This window comes from Scyliorhinus torazame, chromosome 12 (genome assembly GCF_047496885.1).
Source record: "Scyliorhinus torazame isolate Kashiwa2021f chromosome 12, sScyTor2.1, whole genome shotgun sequence".
Classification (NCBI taxonomy): Eukaryota; Metazoa; Chordata; class Chondrichthyes; order Carcharhiniformes; family Scyliorhinidae; genus Scyliorhinus; species Scyliorhinus torazame.
Window position 1 is genome coordinate 206,077,006 of NC_092718.1, and position 19,819 is coordinate 206,096,824.

The window sequence follows — 19,819 nt, forward strand, 5'->3', positions numbered from 1 at the left end:
GAACCCGATCCAGTTCATAGCGAGAGGGATCATCCCCTTCCCGCAATAGCTTCGCCAACATCGTGGCAAAATACTCCGTCGGCCTCGGGCTTTCCACCTCTTCGGGCAGACCCACAATCCTCAGATTCTGCCGCCTGGATCTGTTTTCCAGGTCTTCCATTTTGGCTCGCAGACCCTTGTTGGTCTCTGTCACCCTCCGCAACTCCTTCCCCATCGAGGTGAGTTGATCACTGTGCTGCGGTAATGCCTCTTCCACTTCCTTCAGGGTCTCACCTTGCTCCTGCACCTCCGCCGCTGCGCTCGATACCGCCGCTCTCACCGAGGTAATCGCCTCGTCCACCAGCACTTTCAAACCGCACCCATCTCCATCTTCATCGCTTCCATGTGCTTTGCGAACTGTTTTTCAAGTTCCACAGCCATCACCGTGGCCATTTCTTCTGCTGTGAGCGATGCGGCCTCCCCTGGTGCTCCAGCCTCCGCTTTCCTTACAGTTCCTGCGCTGACTTTTTCACTCACTGGCGGAATTTCATTAACCCCCTTTTTCACGGCCGTTTTTTTTTCCAAACTTGGAGATTTCTCCTCCCTGTGCCTTCTTACAGCTTTTTCAGCCTCCGTTGCCCCCGGGACCGGGCGTTAAAATCCAGAAATTTCTATTCCCGAGCGGGAGCCCTCCAGTGTGCGGCTAACCTCCCGCCCGCCATCACCGGAAGCCTTTCAATGCAGTTTGACCACAAGTTGCACATTTCTGGATGTTTTGCATGCATTTCACGTTGGATGTGACAGAGTGATTGATTGCATAATGAGAATCTACTCGTTTCAACCCTCCTGATGTCAGTTAACTGCTTCAATCTAAAAGAGTTGCAGTGATCCACGCACATTGCAGGTGTCACTGAGCCAGCTGGCCTCCATCATCACCGTCAATGCGCCTGATATTACTGAGAACAGCAGCAGAGACCGAGACCATTCGGCCCACTGTGTCTTTGCCAGATCTTTGGTAAAATCGTAGAATCGTAGCGGTGCAGAAGGAAGCCGTTTGACCCATCGTGTCTGCACGAGCTCTCCAAATGAGCATGACAACTTAGTGCTGCCACTCTCCTGCTTTTTCATGTAACCCTGCACATTGTAAATAACCATCTAATGCCCTCTCGAAGGCCTCGATTGAACCTGCCTCCACCACACTTCCAGTGGATTCCAACCGAACCACTCGCTGGGTGAAAACGTTTCTCTTCGCATCACATTTGCTTCTTTTGCAAATCACTTTAAATCTGCGCCCTCTTGTCCCTGGTCCTTTTACACGCGGGAACAGTTTCTCACTCTCTACCCCTCTGTCTACCCCCTCATAATTTTCAACACCTCTACCACATCTTCTGCACTCTCTCCAATGCGTTCCCATCCTTCCTGCAGTATGACGCCCAAAACTGTACACACCTGTAGAGCTATCCAAACAATTTCAATCCCTTCCTCTTTCCCCATAGCCCCGCAAATATTTTGCCAATTGAAGTAATTATCCAATTCTCTTCTGAAAGTTACTCTCAAATCTGCTACCACCACCATTTTGGAACAGTTACACCCCAGATCACAACGCACGCACTGTACAAGTAATGGTTTTTCATGTTACCTCTGGTCGTTGCCAATCACATTAAATCTGGCATTTGGCTCCTGATCGCTTTGTCACTGGACGTAGATTCACCTTGTTTACACTACCCATAGAAAAGCAACTTCAGCTTCTCCAGTCTGTCCTCATAAGTGAAGCCTCTCACCCTGATACTTGGTACCATTCTAGTAACTCCTCTTCTGCTCCTCCTTCGAGGCCTTGACTTCCTTCCTACAGTGAGATGCCCAGAATTAAACACTACACTTTAGCTGGTGCCGAGTGCTTCATACACGTTTAGCATCATTTCCTTTCTGTCTATACCCTCCTGAGATCTGGTACTACTACCCTTCCCATACATATCAGCTTTTCGGCAAAACATTAAAATTCTGTCTGAGTTTAGCTAATTTGCCTATTATGTGGTGCTTTGTCAAACACCTTTTTAATGTCCATATTCACAATATCAATTGTATTACCCCCATCAAATCTCTCCATTGCTTCATCAAAATAACTCAATCGAGGTACTAAATGCAATCCATATAGTTATTTTCATTTATTAACCTAAGCAGTTTCACACGGCAACTAATTTTATCCCGGTTTATGGTCTCTTAAAAATGTTTCCCGGTCTCGGACTGTCGGCTGACTGGTCTATTGTTGCTGGGTTTATAATAATAATAAACTTTATTATTGTCACAAGTAGGCTTACATTTACACCACAATGAAGTTACTGTGAAAATCCCCGAGTCGCCACACTCTGGCGCCTGTTCAGATACATTAAGGGGGAATTCGGAATGTCCAATTCACCTAACAAGCATATCTTTCGGGACTTGTGGGAGGAAACCGGAGCATCCGGAGGAAACCCACACAGACACGGAGAGAACGTGCAGACTCAGCACAGTGAGCCAAGCCGGGAATCAAACCTGGGACCCTGGCGCTGTGAAGCAACAGTTCCAACCACTGTTTATCCTCTTCCTGTTCTTGAACAGGGAGCGTAGACTTTACAGTCCCCTGGAACAACCCTGAAATCCAAAGGGAATTAGAACATTGTGGTCAGTGGTTCAGTTTCCATCCTTACTTCCCTCAGCAATCTAGAATGCTAGGATTGACAGGACAGAGAATACTCTCCGGCTGGAGTTTCATTTATTGCTTTAACCCTGCCCTATACCTTCACTATACCATCTCCTTTAAGGTCCCTAATTGACCCCACCTTTTTTTACTGTTCATCTGTTCATAAAATCTTTTGGGGTTCCATTTTGTGCTAGCGCTATCTTTTCCCACTCATCATACCCTTTTTATTGATTGCTTCTGTACTTTCTATATTCGGCATGGTGTTCTACTATATTGTGAACCTAACAATTTCTATGTGCCTCCCTTTTCAGTCTCATTTTAATCTCTATAACTTTAGCTATCTTGTCTTACCTTTGTCTAGCCTCCCTTTTCCCCTTATAGGAATGTGCTTACTCTGTGCCACACCATCTTCGCTTTGAAGGCATTACATTGTTTAATTACTGTTTTGCCTACCAATTTTTAATTGCAATCGGTCTTCCGATTCCTTTCCAATTCCCTGAAGTTTGCCCTCCTCCAGTTAAGTATTTTTAGGTTTTGTTGTACCTTGCCCTTTTCCATAACTATTCTAAACCTGATAATATTATGATCACTGTTGCCAAAATTCTCTCCCTTTGAAACATGCTCCACTTGCCCTATTCCATTCCTGATAACCTGGTCCAGCATTTCTTCCTTCCTTGTTGGGCTGTAACACATTGAGACAGACAGGAATTCCTCCCACTGGTTACACGGTCACTGTCCCAGTCTCTAGTAGGATCATTGAAGTTCCCCACTATCATCACTCTGCAGCTCTTGCATGTAATTTCTGCAACTTGCCTGCTAATTTGCTCCTCTCTGTCCGTCTCACTAATTGGCCGTATACACCCAATAGTGCAACAGCTCCTCTGTTGTTTAGTTCCAACCAAACAGACTTTATCCTGATTTCCCAACAACATCAACCCTCTTTATGCTATAATAGTTTCTTTGATCAATATTGCAACCAACCTCATTTTTCTTTCTCTTTCTTTCCTGTATAACATATAACCAGCCCTATCCTCTCCTTCTTTGAGCCCGGACTGTTATTGTCACTATATCATAGTCCCATGTGGCAATTTGTGCCTGCAGCTGACCAACTTTATTGACTACACTCCCTGCATTTATTTACATTCACTCCAAAACCATCTTACACTGCTTCACATTTGCCTCCCGTTTGATCCCTTCTATTCTGATCTATTTGAACTCTATTGCTATTTGTCTCTCCCAATGCACATTCATTCTCCTCTCTAAAGTTTCAATCTAGTGCCCTTCTCCCTGACAAATTTGTTTAAATCTTATCACATAGCACTGGTGATTTTTCCCACAAGGAGATTGGTCCTAGCTCTGTTGCGGTGCAACCCATCCACGTCTTGCCCTAGAACCAGGCATCTGCAGCCCTCCCTCCAGCACCATTCCTCCAGCCACTCGTTAGCCTGGTGTATTCTGCTGTGCCCGCAACCATTAGCACTGGGAGTAATGCAGGCTTTACTACTTTGGAGGTACTGCCTTTTTACTTGCTCCTGAAACTCCGACTGCAGGATCTTTTCCTTCTAATGTCATTGGTTTCCATTTGAACCAATACTTCTGGCAGTTTCCCCCCCCCCCCCCTCAAAATGTTCTGCACCCTCTGAGCGATGTCCTTTACCTGGGCACTAGAGAGGCAATGTACCCCAGATAGCTGCAGAAACGCCAGTCTGCCCTCCTGACTACTTAAACCATCAACCTCAGCAGTATCCAGCACTGAAAACCAGCTGGACTGTCACACTCCTCGGGGATCACTCTACTACTTGCTAGTGGAGGGAGACAGAGTTTTCTGTAGTGCAACTACAAGGCACCATTAAATGAATAAAGCCAGCAGCAAATAAAAGTCTTCCCTTCAACATGCACCTCCTATTTATTCTGCCCTCCTTCTGCCTACAGGAGATAATTCATGTCACAGCTTCCTACCTTGCTCAAGCAGTATTTCCTTCTACGTGAGCACAATCAATAATCATCGGCATAATCTGACTTTGGAAGCCTTTACCCTTGACAATGCTCTCCTTACCTCTGCACAATTTAATCAAGGGGCACGGGGTGGTCATTTGTGGGGTCAACGGGTCTGCCCTTAGTGAGGTATAAAAGTTGGATTTTATAGTGCACATGTGAGGTGAAGGTCCATAAGTATTGGTCTTCTGGAATTAAACCTGCACAATGCTAATATAAAGGCAGCTTATGGAGCTCAGATTAGCCTCTTATGCCATCACCACTGATCATTCGCTGGTTCCACCATTGGCCATGAACAGTAACCCTGAGCACGGGACCTTTCCTGGGCTTGGAGAGACTCACAGAAGGGCAAAGATGACGCTAATCCTAAGATTACAAATGATCCTGCAACAGCAATTTTTTCCCCGTCACGGTGGAAAACATATGTCCTCCGGGAAAATGGTTCATGATGAGCCAGGCCGTCTAGGACAGTGTTTTTCAATTTTGTTCCCCCCCAGGACCCACTTTTACCAAGTGACTAACCTTCGGGACCACGCCGGCCCATGGTGTTCGCTTACCCAGTCTAACCTGCGTCGAGGCAGTGTTTGGGACACTAAAGTTTTCTTGCCCCAGGAAAAGGAGAGAAAGAAAATCATCTAGTTTTCCTGTTCTTGATCACTATCCAGTAGGAGAGAGTTCAAAACGACTTCTTCATGCAAAGAGTGGTAAATATGTGGTTTGACAAAGAGTCATCCAGACTGGAAACGTCAGCTCCCTTTTCTCTCCACAGATGCTGTCAGACCTGCTGAGATTGTCCAGCATTTTCTGTTTTTTTGTTGGTAAATATGTGGAATTTTATCCCACAAAAAGCAAGGTACTAGCTCAATTAATAATTTTAAAAACCAAGACTGCTAGTACTCTTGGCTAGCAAAACTCGAAGGGACATGGAGTCAAGATGGGTGAATGGAATTTGGATCCTGATCAGCCTTGACCTTACTGAATGACAAAACAGGCTTGAGGGGCTAAATGGCCTATTCCTGTTCCTTTGACATTATCGTTGTGCGGCCTGAGAGGAGAAATGCAACTCCTTCAAAACTTTAGCTAAGCTCAATTTCCTTTTCATCTAATTTTAAAGAAAAATAGGTCTTACAGTTGCTGGCCTTTAATTCAGTGTACGGTTGTCAGTGGCTTTGATATCTATTCAAACCAAGATCAAAGCAAGCACATTTATAATCAAAACCAACCCGCCTTCATACAACACTAATTCCAACCAATCCTCTTAAAATTAGAAAGTGCATTTGAACTGACTGCGAGCTGCAACTTTGCAAATAAAGTACGATAACTGAAAAGAATATTGAATATCTATGAGATTGTTTATGCTGTAGTGCCACACAAGTGTCTATCCACATACTTAATTATGCATAAAATCAAATGTCATGAACTGTCAGGGTGTCAAGGCGGATAAGCCATGATTTAATTAGAAACAGATGAGCTGCTGTATAATTAGGAACAAATGTTAATTTGCATTACAAGAGCATCCAATTTTCACAGAATCCAAAAGCAAAATCTTCAACATCAACCACTTAACTAATTTTAATTCACATATGGATCAAATTCAGGCTCTGACAAAGTGCAATAAACTTGGTGCCAAATCCATTTCTTATCATTTTTGTATTTGTTGCAACTCGCCTTGCAATGAGAGCTGAACCAGTGACAAACGTTAAGTGTTTTTCTTCAAGCATCTGATGCAAGTGCTGCGACTTCCACTGTTAAGTTCTTTGGGCAAATAATTTCCCATCGCTGAAAATAGCTCGGAAATTGACATTTTACTACTCTTGGGAGTTTCCACGCTACATTACAAATATAAAAGCCAGGAGATAATGTCGAGCCTACATAAAACTTAAAACCTTAGGAAAGGGTGTTAACATGCAGGATTGAGTTTCACACTTTAGGAAGAATATTACTGCTAAGGAGAGGGCACAAATCTTATTCCCTGCAATGCTACTTACCATGACATTATACGGTGACAAAGACAGACTTGAAAACATAATAGCTAATTTTGTTGGAACAGTGCAGATTAGGGAAGAGGTTAACGTTATGAAAGGATGTACATGGTTGATAAGAGCAGGCCGTTTCCAGTAATTGAGGAGTTTGGAATGAGATCTCTTTTATATATTAAATTAAACATGCTAGATTTAGAGCACAGAATTATGAAGCTGTGAAAATCACTTCTCAGGGTCAGTGACTGAGGCAGAACTATGCTTATCAGTCAAAATTATATTGAATAGGTGAATAAAGGGAGGAGGAGGAGTATGGGAGACAAGGAGGGAAAAATGTGTTTGGGATTATTTATTTGTGTGAAGTGTAAACATTCAGTTGTTGGGTTGAATAGCATGAGTTGGTGTGTTACAGTTTCTGATGTATTTCTACGGGCAGAGATTTATGGCCCTTCCTACTGGCGAGACCTTCCAGTCCCCGCCGAAGGCAATGGGCTTTTGAATGGCTCGCCGCATTTTCTGGCCCCAGCCCCGCCCCGATGGGGCCTTATGATTCCACCCCCTGATTCACCTTCCCACCCCTCTAAGGGGTGAAGTTTTATTTTTTTGTCCCACTTCATCAAGTCGTCCCCATAAAGACTAGACAAGGGAATTCAGGAGAAACCTCTTTACCCAACAGGTAGTAAGAATGTGGAGCACACGACCACGAGGAGCCGAGGCAAATAACAGATGACATTCAAGGACATTAGATAGGTACGAGAAGAGGAAAGAAATTGATAGATGTGCTGATGGGGTTAAGTGGGTGGGTGAGTTGGGGAGGTGAGGTTTGTGTGGAGCGATCACAACAGCAAGAACAAGTTGGGTCAAATGGCCTGTTTTTTGCTCCACCTACTCTGTCCCAACAATACATTCAACCACAATTTCATATCTGCATTCCCCTCTCCACTGTCACCAGTGTTGATTTCACTGCTGCCCCATACGGAGTAATTTTACAAGTTTACGTCAGTGCCAACAATATAGATAGGATGTAGACCTGCAGTCAGAATTTTGGGGACTAGGCTGAAAAATTCTCCACTATACGGAGAATCGTGCGGCGTCGGTCGGGGTATGCGGCGGCTCTCCGGCCCAGGCTGGCGCGCTGATTCTCCGGGCCGGATGCGGCGAGCGGCCGTCAACAAAAAGCCAAGTCCCGCCAGCGCCGTTCTAACATCCTCTGAGCCAGCAGGACCTCGGTGTTGAAGGGTCGGGTGCGGCCTGTGGGGGGGGGGGGCCGACCCGGGGTGATGGTGGGGGGCCTCCGTAGTGGCCTGGCCCGTGATCGGGCCGCACCGATCGGCGGGCCGGCCTCTCTGCCCCCTTTCCTCCGCGCTGGCTCCTGCCGCTAGTTGGCGCCGGCTCCACTGCGCGTGCGCGGACCCCAGGGCGCCGGGTTCATGCCGGGATCGGCAGCTGGGGCGGCAGAGGCCGCTCCAGCGCCGTCCTAGCCCCCTGTGGGCCGCAGAATGGGGTCCCGGAATGGGCATCGACGCCGGAGTAAAACACTCCCGTTTTTACTCCGGCGTCGCCACTTAGCTGCCTGTTGGGAGAATCCCGCCCAATATTTTCATCTCTTTATTCTTTCATGGGATGTGGGCATCACTGGCACGGCCAACGTTTGTTGCCCATCCCTAATTGACCTTGAACAGAGAGGCTTGCTGGGCCATTTCAGAGGGCAGGTAAGACTCAACATATGGAGTCATATGTAAAACCGGACCAGGTAGGGCTGGCAGATTTCCCTCCCTAATGGACATTCGTGAGCCGGATGAGTTTTTGCAACAATCTTGAAACAATTTTGCAAATACAGAGATGAGGAGAAATTTCTTCAGCCAGAGAGTGGTGGGTCTGTGGAATTCATTGCCACAGAGGGCGGTGGAGGCCGAGACGTTGAGTGTCTTTAAGACAGAAGTTGATAAATTCTTGATTTCTTGAGGAATTAAGGGCTATGGAGAGAGAGCGGGTAAATGGAGTTGAAATCAGCCATGATTGAATGGCGGAGTGGACTCGATGGGCCGAATGGCCTTACTTCCGCTCCTATGTCTTATGGTCTAATCATTGATAGTTGTCATGGTCACTATTATTGAGACTAGCAGTTACATTCCAGATTTACTAAATGAATCTAAATTCCACCAAGCTGCTATGGTTCAATTTGAACCCATGTCTCCAGATCAGTGGCTTGAGTCTCTGTATTACTAATCCAGTGACATTACCACTGAACCATCATCTGCCCTGATTTAAAAAATTTTTTTTAGAGTACCCAATTCCTTTTTTCCCAACTAAGGGGCAATTTAGTGTGACCAATCTACCTACGCTGCACATCTTTGGGTTGTGGGGGGTGAGACCCACGCAGACACAGAGAGAATGTGCAAACTCCACAGGGACAGTGAACCAGGGCAAGGAATCGAACCTGGGTCCTTGGCGTTGTGAGGCAGCAGTGCTAACACTGCGCCACCATGCGGCCCGCCATCTGCCCTGTTAACAGAGACGTTAATGATCCAAGTTCCTAGAGTGTGTCCAGGAGGATTTTCTACATAGGTTTGTTTCCAGTCCAACGAGCAAGGAGGCACTGCTGGAGCTGTTTCTCGGGAATGAGGTGGATCAAGTGTCAGTAGGGGAACATTTACGGAATAGCAATCATTGCATCATAACTGGTGAGTTAGGATGGCTATGGAAAAGGACACGGAGAAATTGAGAGTAGGAACCATTAACTGGGGGGAAGACAACTTAATGGGGTGAGAATGGGTTTGATCCAGGTAAATTGGAATCAATGATTAGCAGGCAAAACTCAAACTGAACAACAAGCTGCCTTTAAAGGAGAGCTCCAAGTGCAGTCACCATCTTCCCGCAAAAGGAAATGGTAAGACAAGCAAATCCAGAGCTCCCTGGGTGGCAAAATAGAAATTACAATGAAGAAGAAACAGTGTGTTTGTGACACAACCGAGAACCAGGCTGAATACAGGAGAATTGAAAAAGCAAAGAGAAGCAAAGCAGGCGTAAGAGAAGAGACAGGCAGCTAACATAAAAGGGAATCCCAAAGTCTTCCATAGATAAAATAAAATATAAATATAAATAAAAAATAAAATGGTGGCAAGCATAGGGCTAAATCGCTGGCTTTGAAAGCAGACTAAGGCTGGCCAGCAGCACGGTTCGATTCCCGTACCAGCCTCCCCGAACAGGTGCCGGAATGTGGCGACTAGGGGCTTTTCACAGTAACTTCATTTGAAGCCTACTTGTGACAATAAGCGATTTTCATTTCATTTTTCATTTTCAAAAAGGGGACTTGCACAGTGCGGCAGGAGGCATGCCTGAGGTAATAAATTCATATCTTGCATGGTCTTTACCAAGGACGATTGATGCTTCCCAGGTCATGGTGAAAGAGGAGCTAGTTCAAACACTTGAAAGGTTTTAAAAATTGGTAAAGAGGATGTACTGTATAGGCTGTCAGTAACGTGCGGTTGATAAGGCACAAGGGATGGGTGAGCTGCATCCAAGGATACCGAGGACAATGGAATGGAACTTATTGGAGGCATTGGCCATAATTTTCCAATCTTCCTTCGACTCCGGAGCTACAGAAGACTGGGGAATTGCAAATGTTACACCCTTGTTCAAAATGGAGTGAAAAGATAATCCGGCAATTGCAAGCCAGTCAGTTTAACCTCAACAGTGGGGAAGCTTTTCGAGACAATAATTCAGGACAAAAAAGCTGTTTGAGAAAATGTGGGTTAATTAAGAAATAATCGAGAGGCATTGAGTACCAAAGCATGGAAATAAAAATAAATTTAGAGTACCCAATTCATTTTTTCCAATTAAGGGGCAATTTAGCGTGTCCAATCCACCTACCCTGCACATCTTTTGGGTTGTGGGGGTGAAACCTACGCAAACACGGGGAGAATGTGCAAACTCCACACGGACTGTGACCCAGGGCCGGGATCGAACCTGGGACCCCGGCACCTTGAGGCAGCAGTGCTAACCCACTGCGCCACCGTGCTGCCTCTGGAAATTATGTTAAACCTGTATAAACGCTGGCTCAGGCTCAACTGGAGTATTACGTCCAGTTCAAGGCATCGCACTTTAGGAAGGATGTGAAGGAAAATGTCCGAGAGGGTGCTGAAATGATTCATGAAAATAGTTCCAGGGACAAAGAACTTCAGGAGAGGTTAGGACTGTTTCCCTTGGGGAGGAACAGATTGAGAGGTCATTTGATAAGAGGCGTTCAAATCGTGAGGGCTCTGGGAGGATCATAAACCAGGGGGCAGAGAGTCAAGGTTACTGGCAAATATAAAGCAATGGCAACATGAGAAAAAAAAACTTTTCACGTAGCGAGCGGTCAGGATCTGGAACCCTCTTCCTGAGAATGTGTGGAGGAAGGATTTCAAATTTGTCATTACCTGAAAAGAGAAGATTTGCTGGGCTACGGGCAAAAAGGCAGGGGAGTTAAGACTAGATGAATTGCTCCTTCCGAAGACCAGCACAGCCGAATGGCCCGCAGTGCGTCATAACCACTCTACTATTCTATTTTCAAATTATGTTTAGATTGTCGCTTATTTCAAATAACAACTGTGTTGAAACTGCCTGAATCACACAGCATATTGTGACTAATGTAAAAAACTTGCATTCTATCACTCTGAACCAGAAGGCAAGCATGAAATTTGAATCCATCAATCACCATCTAATGCCCTTACCGTAATTATATAATTGGTGATCCTTTCCCTTTATAATGTGTGTACAAAAGATGCGGAGGAGGTCACCCGGCTTTGTGCAATCAGCGACATCCAATTTGTATTGTACTCCACAATTTTAAATATTGGTGATGTGATCAAAAAAAGGAAGAGATGTGAACATGCAGATCTGTTAAAAATGTAACTGCGCCCAAACCCTCCTGGCCCAGTGACAAGGGGGAAAACAAAAAAGAAGGGGGGGGGAAATAAAAGTAATCAAATAAATAAACTAAGAGACAAGGAAAGAGAGGGAGGAAGGAAGGGAGGAAGGTAACCAACCACAACCCCCTCCCAACAAACAAAAAGGGAAAGCCCGAGACAGACCCAGCGAGAGCAGAGGAGCGGGGGAAGTAAGAGCAACCCCAGGGTAAGGAATAGCAGCAGGGAAAGAGAGACAAACAGATGGCTGGAGGAAAGAAAAACACCACGGTGAAGGGACAGCGAGACGCAAGCAGCAGCAGCAGCGAGGGTAAGGCGCATGAGTGGCGGATGCGCAGGCAGGCGGCCCCACAAGACGAGACGGAGGTACAGGCGAGCCTGAAAGGGTAAACGATGGCGGACCGAGCAGCGGAGCGCAAGCAGGACGCAGCGACCAGATAAAGGAGGCGCTCTGGTCGGAGCTCCAAGCAATGGTGAAGGAGACGACGCACAAAATGCAGCAGACCATCGAAGGCCTGGAAAGGGAAGTGAAGGAGCAAAAAAAAAAAACGATTCTGGAGTTGGAGAGGGCCGCCTTGGACCAGAGCGACAGGGTGATAACCCTAGGATCCGAGGTCAAAAGGTTAGTAACGGCCCAGGGGAGCCTAAGAGGGAAAGTGGAGGACCAGGAAAATAGGTCCAGACGGCAGAACATTAAATAGTGGGTCCGCCGGAGGGATAGAGGGCAGAGACCCAACAGGCTACTTCACCCAAATGATGGGCAAGCTAGTGGGAAAGGAGGTATTGCAAACCCACCGGAAATAGACAGGGCGCACAGGTCGCTCCGACCCAAGCCCAAAGCCGGGGACCAGCCCAGAGCGCTTATTGCGAAGCTGCACCGGTTCCAAGACCGGGAGAGAATCCTAAAGTGGGCCCGGAAAACAAAACAGAGCACGTGGGAAGGGAAGATCGTAAGGGTGTATCAGGACATTGGGGCGGACTTGGCCAAAAAAAGGGCTGAATTCAACAAGGCGAAATCAGCACTGCACAAAAGCAAGGTAAAATTTGGGATGTTATTCCCGGCCAAACTCTGGGTAACATTTGAGGGGAAACAGCTGTACTTTAACACCCCAGCAGCGGCTGATGAGTTTGTTAGAGCGAACAAGCTGGGGGAGGAGTACACGCAACCGCAATGAAAGACATGGGGACGGAAAAGGAAGGGAAAACCAGAACAAAGAGCGGAAGACAGACCGCAAACAAAGACAATGGACTCATCAACTGTGCACGTGTTTTATGCCTTGCGCGGGACTGTGCTGCCTTGTCTCAAAGCTAGTCTCCTCTCTCAATGCAATGGGGGGGGGGAGGGAAAGAGTCTGGGGGAGAACGCAGAACAAAAGAGAAGCAAAGAGAAGGGCAAGATCGTGAAGCAGTACAAACATAAGCCTCGGCGGGCATGGAGCAGGGCGAGGAACAAAGAAGGCGCCGCAAACAGCCACTCAAGAGGGCATCAGGGCGGAGGAAGACCCCGGTGCGCAGGGGCGCACCCGTGTGGCGTACAGACAGCTGGTGGCCGCATTGGGTGCCCACTTGGCAAAGGGAAACGGCCCAGTGAAAAGATCCAGAGTGTTCACCCACCTAAGAAGCCTAAAAGCAGACAAAATCTACCTACAAGAGATGCACCTGAGGGAGAAGGACTGACTGCTGGTAAGGAAGGGCTGGGTGGGACAGACGTACCACTCATGCTACGGGACGAGGGCTCAGGGGGTAGCAATATTAATTAGCAAATGGACAACATTTACGGGAACCAAGACAGTTACGGACCCAGGGGGAAGGTACGTCATAGTCAGCGGTGTCCTGGAAGGGGCACCTGTCGTACTGGTAAATGTGTACGCTCCCAACTGGGACGACTCAGAATTCATAAAGAAGACCATGGTGAAAATCCCCGACCTTGACACACACCGACTGATTATGGGGGGGCGACTTTAACTGCGTGCTGGATCCACTGACCGACCAATCAAATTCCAGAATGGGGAAAACATCTTGCATGGCTAGGGACCTTCATGGAACAGATGGGGGCGGTGGACCCATGGAGGTTCCTGCACCCGGGAGAAAAGGAGTTCTCGTTCTTTTCGCAGGTGCACAAGGTATACACCTGTATTGACTTCTTTGCAGTGAAGAAATTCATCGGGACCCTAATGGCAACAATCAATGTGATCATTGACTGGTCTGATAGGATAATCCTCAACTCCACTTTCCTGCCTTATCTCTATAACCCTTGATTCCCTCCCTGATCAACAAAAAGATCACAAAGCACTTTACCTGGCCTTTAAGAACAAAAGATATTTAAGTTTTATTGCTGTTAGAATTATTGAACTCCTTAATCTATCCTGATGTGCTTTTCCATGATGTAAAACTGGAAAGATTTTTTTCATCTAATGAGCATGATTGTATGTTCCACAGAATACTCAATGTGCACAAAGATAACATCTGTTGACGCATTTCTGCAGGAAAACGCTACACATTCTGCTCTGACTGATAGTGTTAAGTCCTTGGCTGAGCGCAGCTTTATATTTGGAACAATTGTACTCTAGATTCATTATAATAGATAGATAGAATGGCCAAGAGAAAAGATCAGTCAGCACAAACGTGAATCCTCCTCCCTGAGCTCAAGACTGTAAAGCATTGTCTCCAGTACACGAGATACAAGGTTCAGGCTGGAGGCTTGAATAAAATACACTGGCTAAGCAGGGGGTAGGGCTGCTGATGAATCAGTTTTGTGTTGCAATGAGTTGCCAGCGAGAATCAAGTGAATGGAAACTGTAACCACAGCACATGAATGAGCTGCAAGAACATGTATGGCTGCCCAGAAAGTAGGCAATGCAACAGTGAAGAGGATTTGTTTTTTAATTAATCAGCACCTGGAATTGCTGTTTTGCAGAGTCGATAGAAGGTGGGACAGGAGAAGATACTTTGTCCTTAAATTATAGCCTCTGCCAAATTACAACTTTCAGACTTAATCTGATGAATGTGGTTTCATTCAGCATATTGCAAACATCCACATGATACTTCACTCAGCGGTTTTGTAAGTCGAGGATGATTTCCAGACGACCCGGGTTCGATCCCGGCCCCGGGTCACTGTCCGTGTGCAGTTTGCACATTCTCCCAGTGTCTGCGTGGGTCTCACCCCCACAACCCAAAGATGTGCGGGGTAGGTGGATTGGCCATGCTAATTTGCCCCTTAATTGGAATTTTTTTTCAAAAAAAGAATGATTTCCAGTACTGTCGTTTATTCATTGTATCATTTATAAGGTGCAACATGATTTTATCCAAAAATTGTGTCAGAAATGTTTAACTCTACAGACTGGGTTTTCACGAAGAAATATAGACCTAAATAATTTATACAATTCAGCTTGCAAAAAATCACAGAATGGTACAGCAATGGCACAGACCATCAGTGTCTTTCACCATACGACTGTAAGATATAAGAGCAGAATTAGGCCAATTGGCCCATCAGGTCTGCTCCGCCATTCAATAATGGCTGATATGTTTCTGATCCCCATTCAAATGCCTACTCCCCATAACCCCTGGTCCCCATATTAATCAAGAACCTATCTATCTCGGTCTTAAAGACACTCAGTGACTTGGCCTCCACAGCCTTCTGCCGCAATGACTTCGACAGATTCCCCACCCTCTGGCTGAAGAAATTCCTCCTCCTTTCTCTTTTAAAGGATCGTCCCTTCAATCTGAAGTTGTGCCCTTGGGTTCTAGTTTTTCCTACTAGTGCAAACAGCCCCTCCATGTCCACTCCATCTGGGCCTCTCAGTATTCTGTAAGTTTCAATTACATCCCCCCTCATCCTTCTAAACCATCGAATACAGACCCAGAGATCTCAACCACTCCTCATATTACAAATCCTTCATTCCAGGGATCATTCTAATGAACCTCCTCTGGGCCCTCTCCAAGGCCAATACATCCTTCCTTAGATACGGGGCCCAAAACTGCTCACAATGCTCCAAATGGGGTCTGACAAGAGCCTTATACAGCCTCAACAGTACATCCCTGCTCTTGTATTTTAATCCTCTCAGCATTGAATTTTCCTTCCTAACTGCCTACTGAACCCGCATGTTAACCTTAAGAGAATCCTGAATTAGGACTCCTAAGTTCCTTTGTGCTTCTGATTTCAGAAGCCTTTTTGCCATTTCGAAAATAGTCTATGCCTCTATTCTTCCTGCCAAAGTGCATAACCTCACACTTTTCCACATTGCATTCCATCTGCCACTACTTTGCCCACTCTCCTAGCCTGTCCAAGTCCTTCTGCAACCTCTCTGCTTCCTCAACACAACCTGTCCCTCTACAGATCTTTGTATCATCTGCAAACTTAGCAACAATGCCCTCAGTCCCTTCTTCCAGATCTTCAATTTATATTGTGAATAGTTGTGGTCCCAACACTGACCCCTGTGGAATACCACTAGCCACCGGCTGCCACTCTGTAAAGGACCCCTGTATGCCCACTCTCTGCCTTCTGCCAGTCAGCCAAGCCTCTATCCATGCCAGGTAGTCTAATGGCTCCCTTCTTTTTTTTTTTAAATAAACATTTTATTGAGGTATTTTAGGTTTCATAACAACAACAAAATAAACAATATACATGAGTTTATACATCCCCTCTGCTGGGTCCGAGGAGCAGGTTGTCTGCGTAGTGCGAGACTGTGTTCCACCCCCCCCCACCGGACCAGCCCCTTGAAGCCCTCAGTGCAATTGCCAGCGGCTCTATGGCTAACGCAAACAACAGTGGTGAAAGGGGGCATCCCTGCCTCATCCCCGATACAGCCTAAAATAGTCGATGTCGTCCTGTTCGTCTGTACACTCGCCGCCGGAGCCTGATCCAGCAACCTGACCCAGTCAATAAAGCCCCGCCCAAATCCAAACCGTCCCAGTACCTCCAACAGATATTCCCATTCTACTCAATCAAAAGCCTTCTCTGCGTCCATTGCGACCACTACCTCCATCTCCCTACCTTCTGGGGGCATCATAATCACATTTAACAACCTTCTTACATTGGTCACCAACTGCCTTCCCTTAACAAACCCCGTCTGGTCCTCCCCAATAACGTCCGGCACACAGTCCTCCATCCTAGAGGACAGAATTCTGGCCAGCAGTTTGGCGTCCACATTCAATAGGGATATCGGACTGTAGGACCCACACAGCTCCGGGTCCTTGTCCCGCTTCAGGATCAGCGAAATCGTGGCCTGTGACATCGTCGGGGGAAGCACCCCACGCTCCCTTAAGTCATTGAATGTCCTCATCAACAGCGGCCCCAATATCCCAGAGAACATTTTATAGAACTCCACTGGGTACCCGTCCGGCCCTGGGGCTTTACTCGTCTGCATGGCCTTCAGGCCCTCCGCTATCTCTTCCATCCCGAGGAGCACATTTGTGGAGCTGTTCCCAACACCAGCTGGAAATCCTGGAGAGTGTTCATGTTGCAAAGCACGACTTCAGGAGACATGCTATCACAAATGTTCATTCATAAACCCGTGCCTGCAGCCTGCTGGGATCTGTCACCACGTAATTGTGTGACTCACTTTGGTTCATTCATCCTCCCCTCCGGTGCATTGCCTTACCACACAAAACCCACAGAGGGTCAGAGAGAGAGAGCTGCACCACACACATGGTTCTCGGTGTCCACCCCCCCCCCCCCCATTTACAACTTGGCCAAAGTTGGGAGTGTTGGGTGTTAAATAAATCGACAGAAACGCCGCGTTGGGTGGGTTGTGTGAAAACCCCCACTAAATTAGGACCTCATGTCACGAGGTAAATGGACAGTTTACGGCACAGCTGCTTAAAACCCAACACTTTCAGCAGCTTTCTGAATTTTTTGGTGACTTTGAGTCTATCCGTTGTGAACTCAGACTGCTTCCATGTCTGAAACCATGAACATCGTACAACATCACCTCAGAACCACAATCTGGGTCTCCCTTTGATTTTTTAACTGCCCCAAGCCTGTTGTCAAGCAGATCTCAGTGCAGGTCACATAACTCCTTCCATTTTACCTTAAAGAAAGTTCCAAATCATAAGTCTTATAAAGTGCATAATTGTAACAGAGTGATATAGGTACAACCACAGTGCTATTACGAAGGGTGTTCTAGGATTTTGATGCTGCAGTCATAGGTAGTGGTATTGTCACTGGACTAGTAAGCCAGAGACCGAGGGTACTGCTCTGGTGACCCAGGTTCGAATCCCACTAGGGCAGTTGGTGGAATTTGAATTTGGAATTTGAATTCAATAAAAATCTGGAATTCGAAGTCTGATGATGACCATGAAAGCGTTGTCGATTGTCGTAAAAACCCATATGGTGTCCTGTAGGGAAGGAAATCTGCCATTCTTACCTGGTTTGGCCTAAATGTGACTCCAGACCCACAGCAATGTGGTTGACTCTTAAATGCCTTCACGGGTGGGCAATAAATGCTGGCCCAGCCAACGACGCCCACATCCCATGAACGAATAAAAAAAAAATGGTGCAAATAGAGCGAGACAGTTCCAAGTCAGGATAATGTGCACCTTGGATGGAAACTTTCAACTGGTGGTGTGTCATGCCCTTGTTACTCTGGGTGGTAGAGGTTGCAGATTTGGAAGGTGCTGTTGAAGAAAATGTGGTGAGTTAGCCTCCAGCACTATTGTTGCCTCGTGACTGGCGGTTTGGTCACAGGTGGTCCTGCTTAACCTTTAAAACCTTCTGAGGGTAGTTACTTCACTTTTAAAATTATTTGTTTAAAAGTGGATGTTTGAAGTGGTTGCGGTCAGCTTCTGTTAATCCAAAGTCGCTTTGTTCAAATATGTGTGTGTGTGTATAAATAAAACAAAACAAACTGAATAAATGGGAGGTAAATGAAAAAAGGGGCAGCAGAATAATACAGAGGACCAAAACAATACATGTCGAATTCACCGGGGCTGGCACCGGGCACTGCCCACTGGCAAGGTAGAAATGAGGAGCATATTGGGGGAGCTGTTCCCAACGCCAGCTGGAAATCCTGGAGACTGTTCATGTTGCAAAGCACGACTTCAGGAGACATGCAATCACAAATGTTCATTCATAAACCCGTGCCTGCAGCCTGCTGGGATCTGTCACCACGTAATTGTGTGACTCACTTTGGTTCATTCATCCTCCCCTCCGGTGCATTGCCTTACCACACAAAACCCACAGAGGGTCAGAGAGAGAGAGCTGCACCACACACACGGTTCTCGGTGTCTACCCCCCCCCCCCCCCCCAATTTACAACTTGGCCAAAGTTGAGAGTGTTGGGTGTTAAATAAACCGACAGAAACGCCGCGTTGGGTGGGTGGTGTGCAACAAAAAAAAAAACACCAAATTAGGACCACGTTGCACATTCTCTGGGAGAAGTTCGTTCAGTTTGCACAGGACTGATTAAGATGCAAGCACCTCATCCTGAAAATGTTCTTTTTATATCCGAAATCATGTGACCGAATCCAGTTGATCACATTGTCGTTCTCACAACGTCAATAGTTACATCATAAATAATATCCCCAGAATAGACAGATTAGATGAGGCGGGAGAGGAAGGGTCGCTATGTTCTGTGTGAAGTGGGCGAGGGTCAGCTCAGGGCTCTGCTTGATCTCCTCCCCCCCCCACCCCCACACACACACCCACACCAACTCTCTTGTCTTGTGTTTGTAACCTGAAGACGCCGCTCCCTCCCTCCCACCCACACCCTGACAGAAACCTGTCAGGTAAGGAGATTGTGACATTCCTTTCCCACAACCGAAACCTATCACCGGGCTGACTGTGGATTGGGGGGGGGGGGGGGATAAAACCTTTGCTAGAAATGAGAGAAGCGATGGGGAAGGAACTTGCCCAGTGCCTCCTTTCCCAGACATGTCCCCAGTACATGCCGGATGGGGAAGCCAGAATTGGAACTCAGTGCCAGGAGCTACCTGCACCTCTTGTATTTTTGTTTTGTTGCAACATTAACCCTGTCCAGGGCTGCTGCAGTTAGGGGCATGTCTACCCCCCACCCACCCTCCAACCTTCCACTGTCACTGAGCACAACATCACATCCAGCCGGGCGCTTTTTTGCAACACTGTGCAGCTGGACAGGGAGCTTTGCCGCTGTTTCAGTGACCATAACACATCCTGAAAGCAAAGGAGCGCAATCAAAGTGCATCACAGTTACAATAAAGGGAATATCGCACTCTGAACACATGCAATAACAAGGGGGTGATTTGAACAATGTTCCGCCAGCAGGGAAAATGATTGTTAGCAGCAGGAGCTGCTGTTCAGAA

General features: G+C 46.7%; 1 protein-coding gene across 2 annotated transcripts in view; it reads right to left on the reverse strand.

Moving 5' to 3' along the window:
• The window catches only part of sgsm2 (small G protein signaling modulator 2), a 304,851-nt gene that overhangs the window by 277,876 nt on the left and 7,156 nt on the right, over positions 1-19,819 (reverse strand). The gene's annotated exons all lie outside the window — the stretch shown is intronic.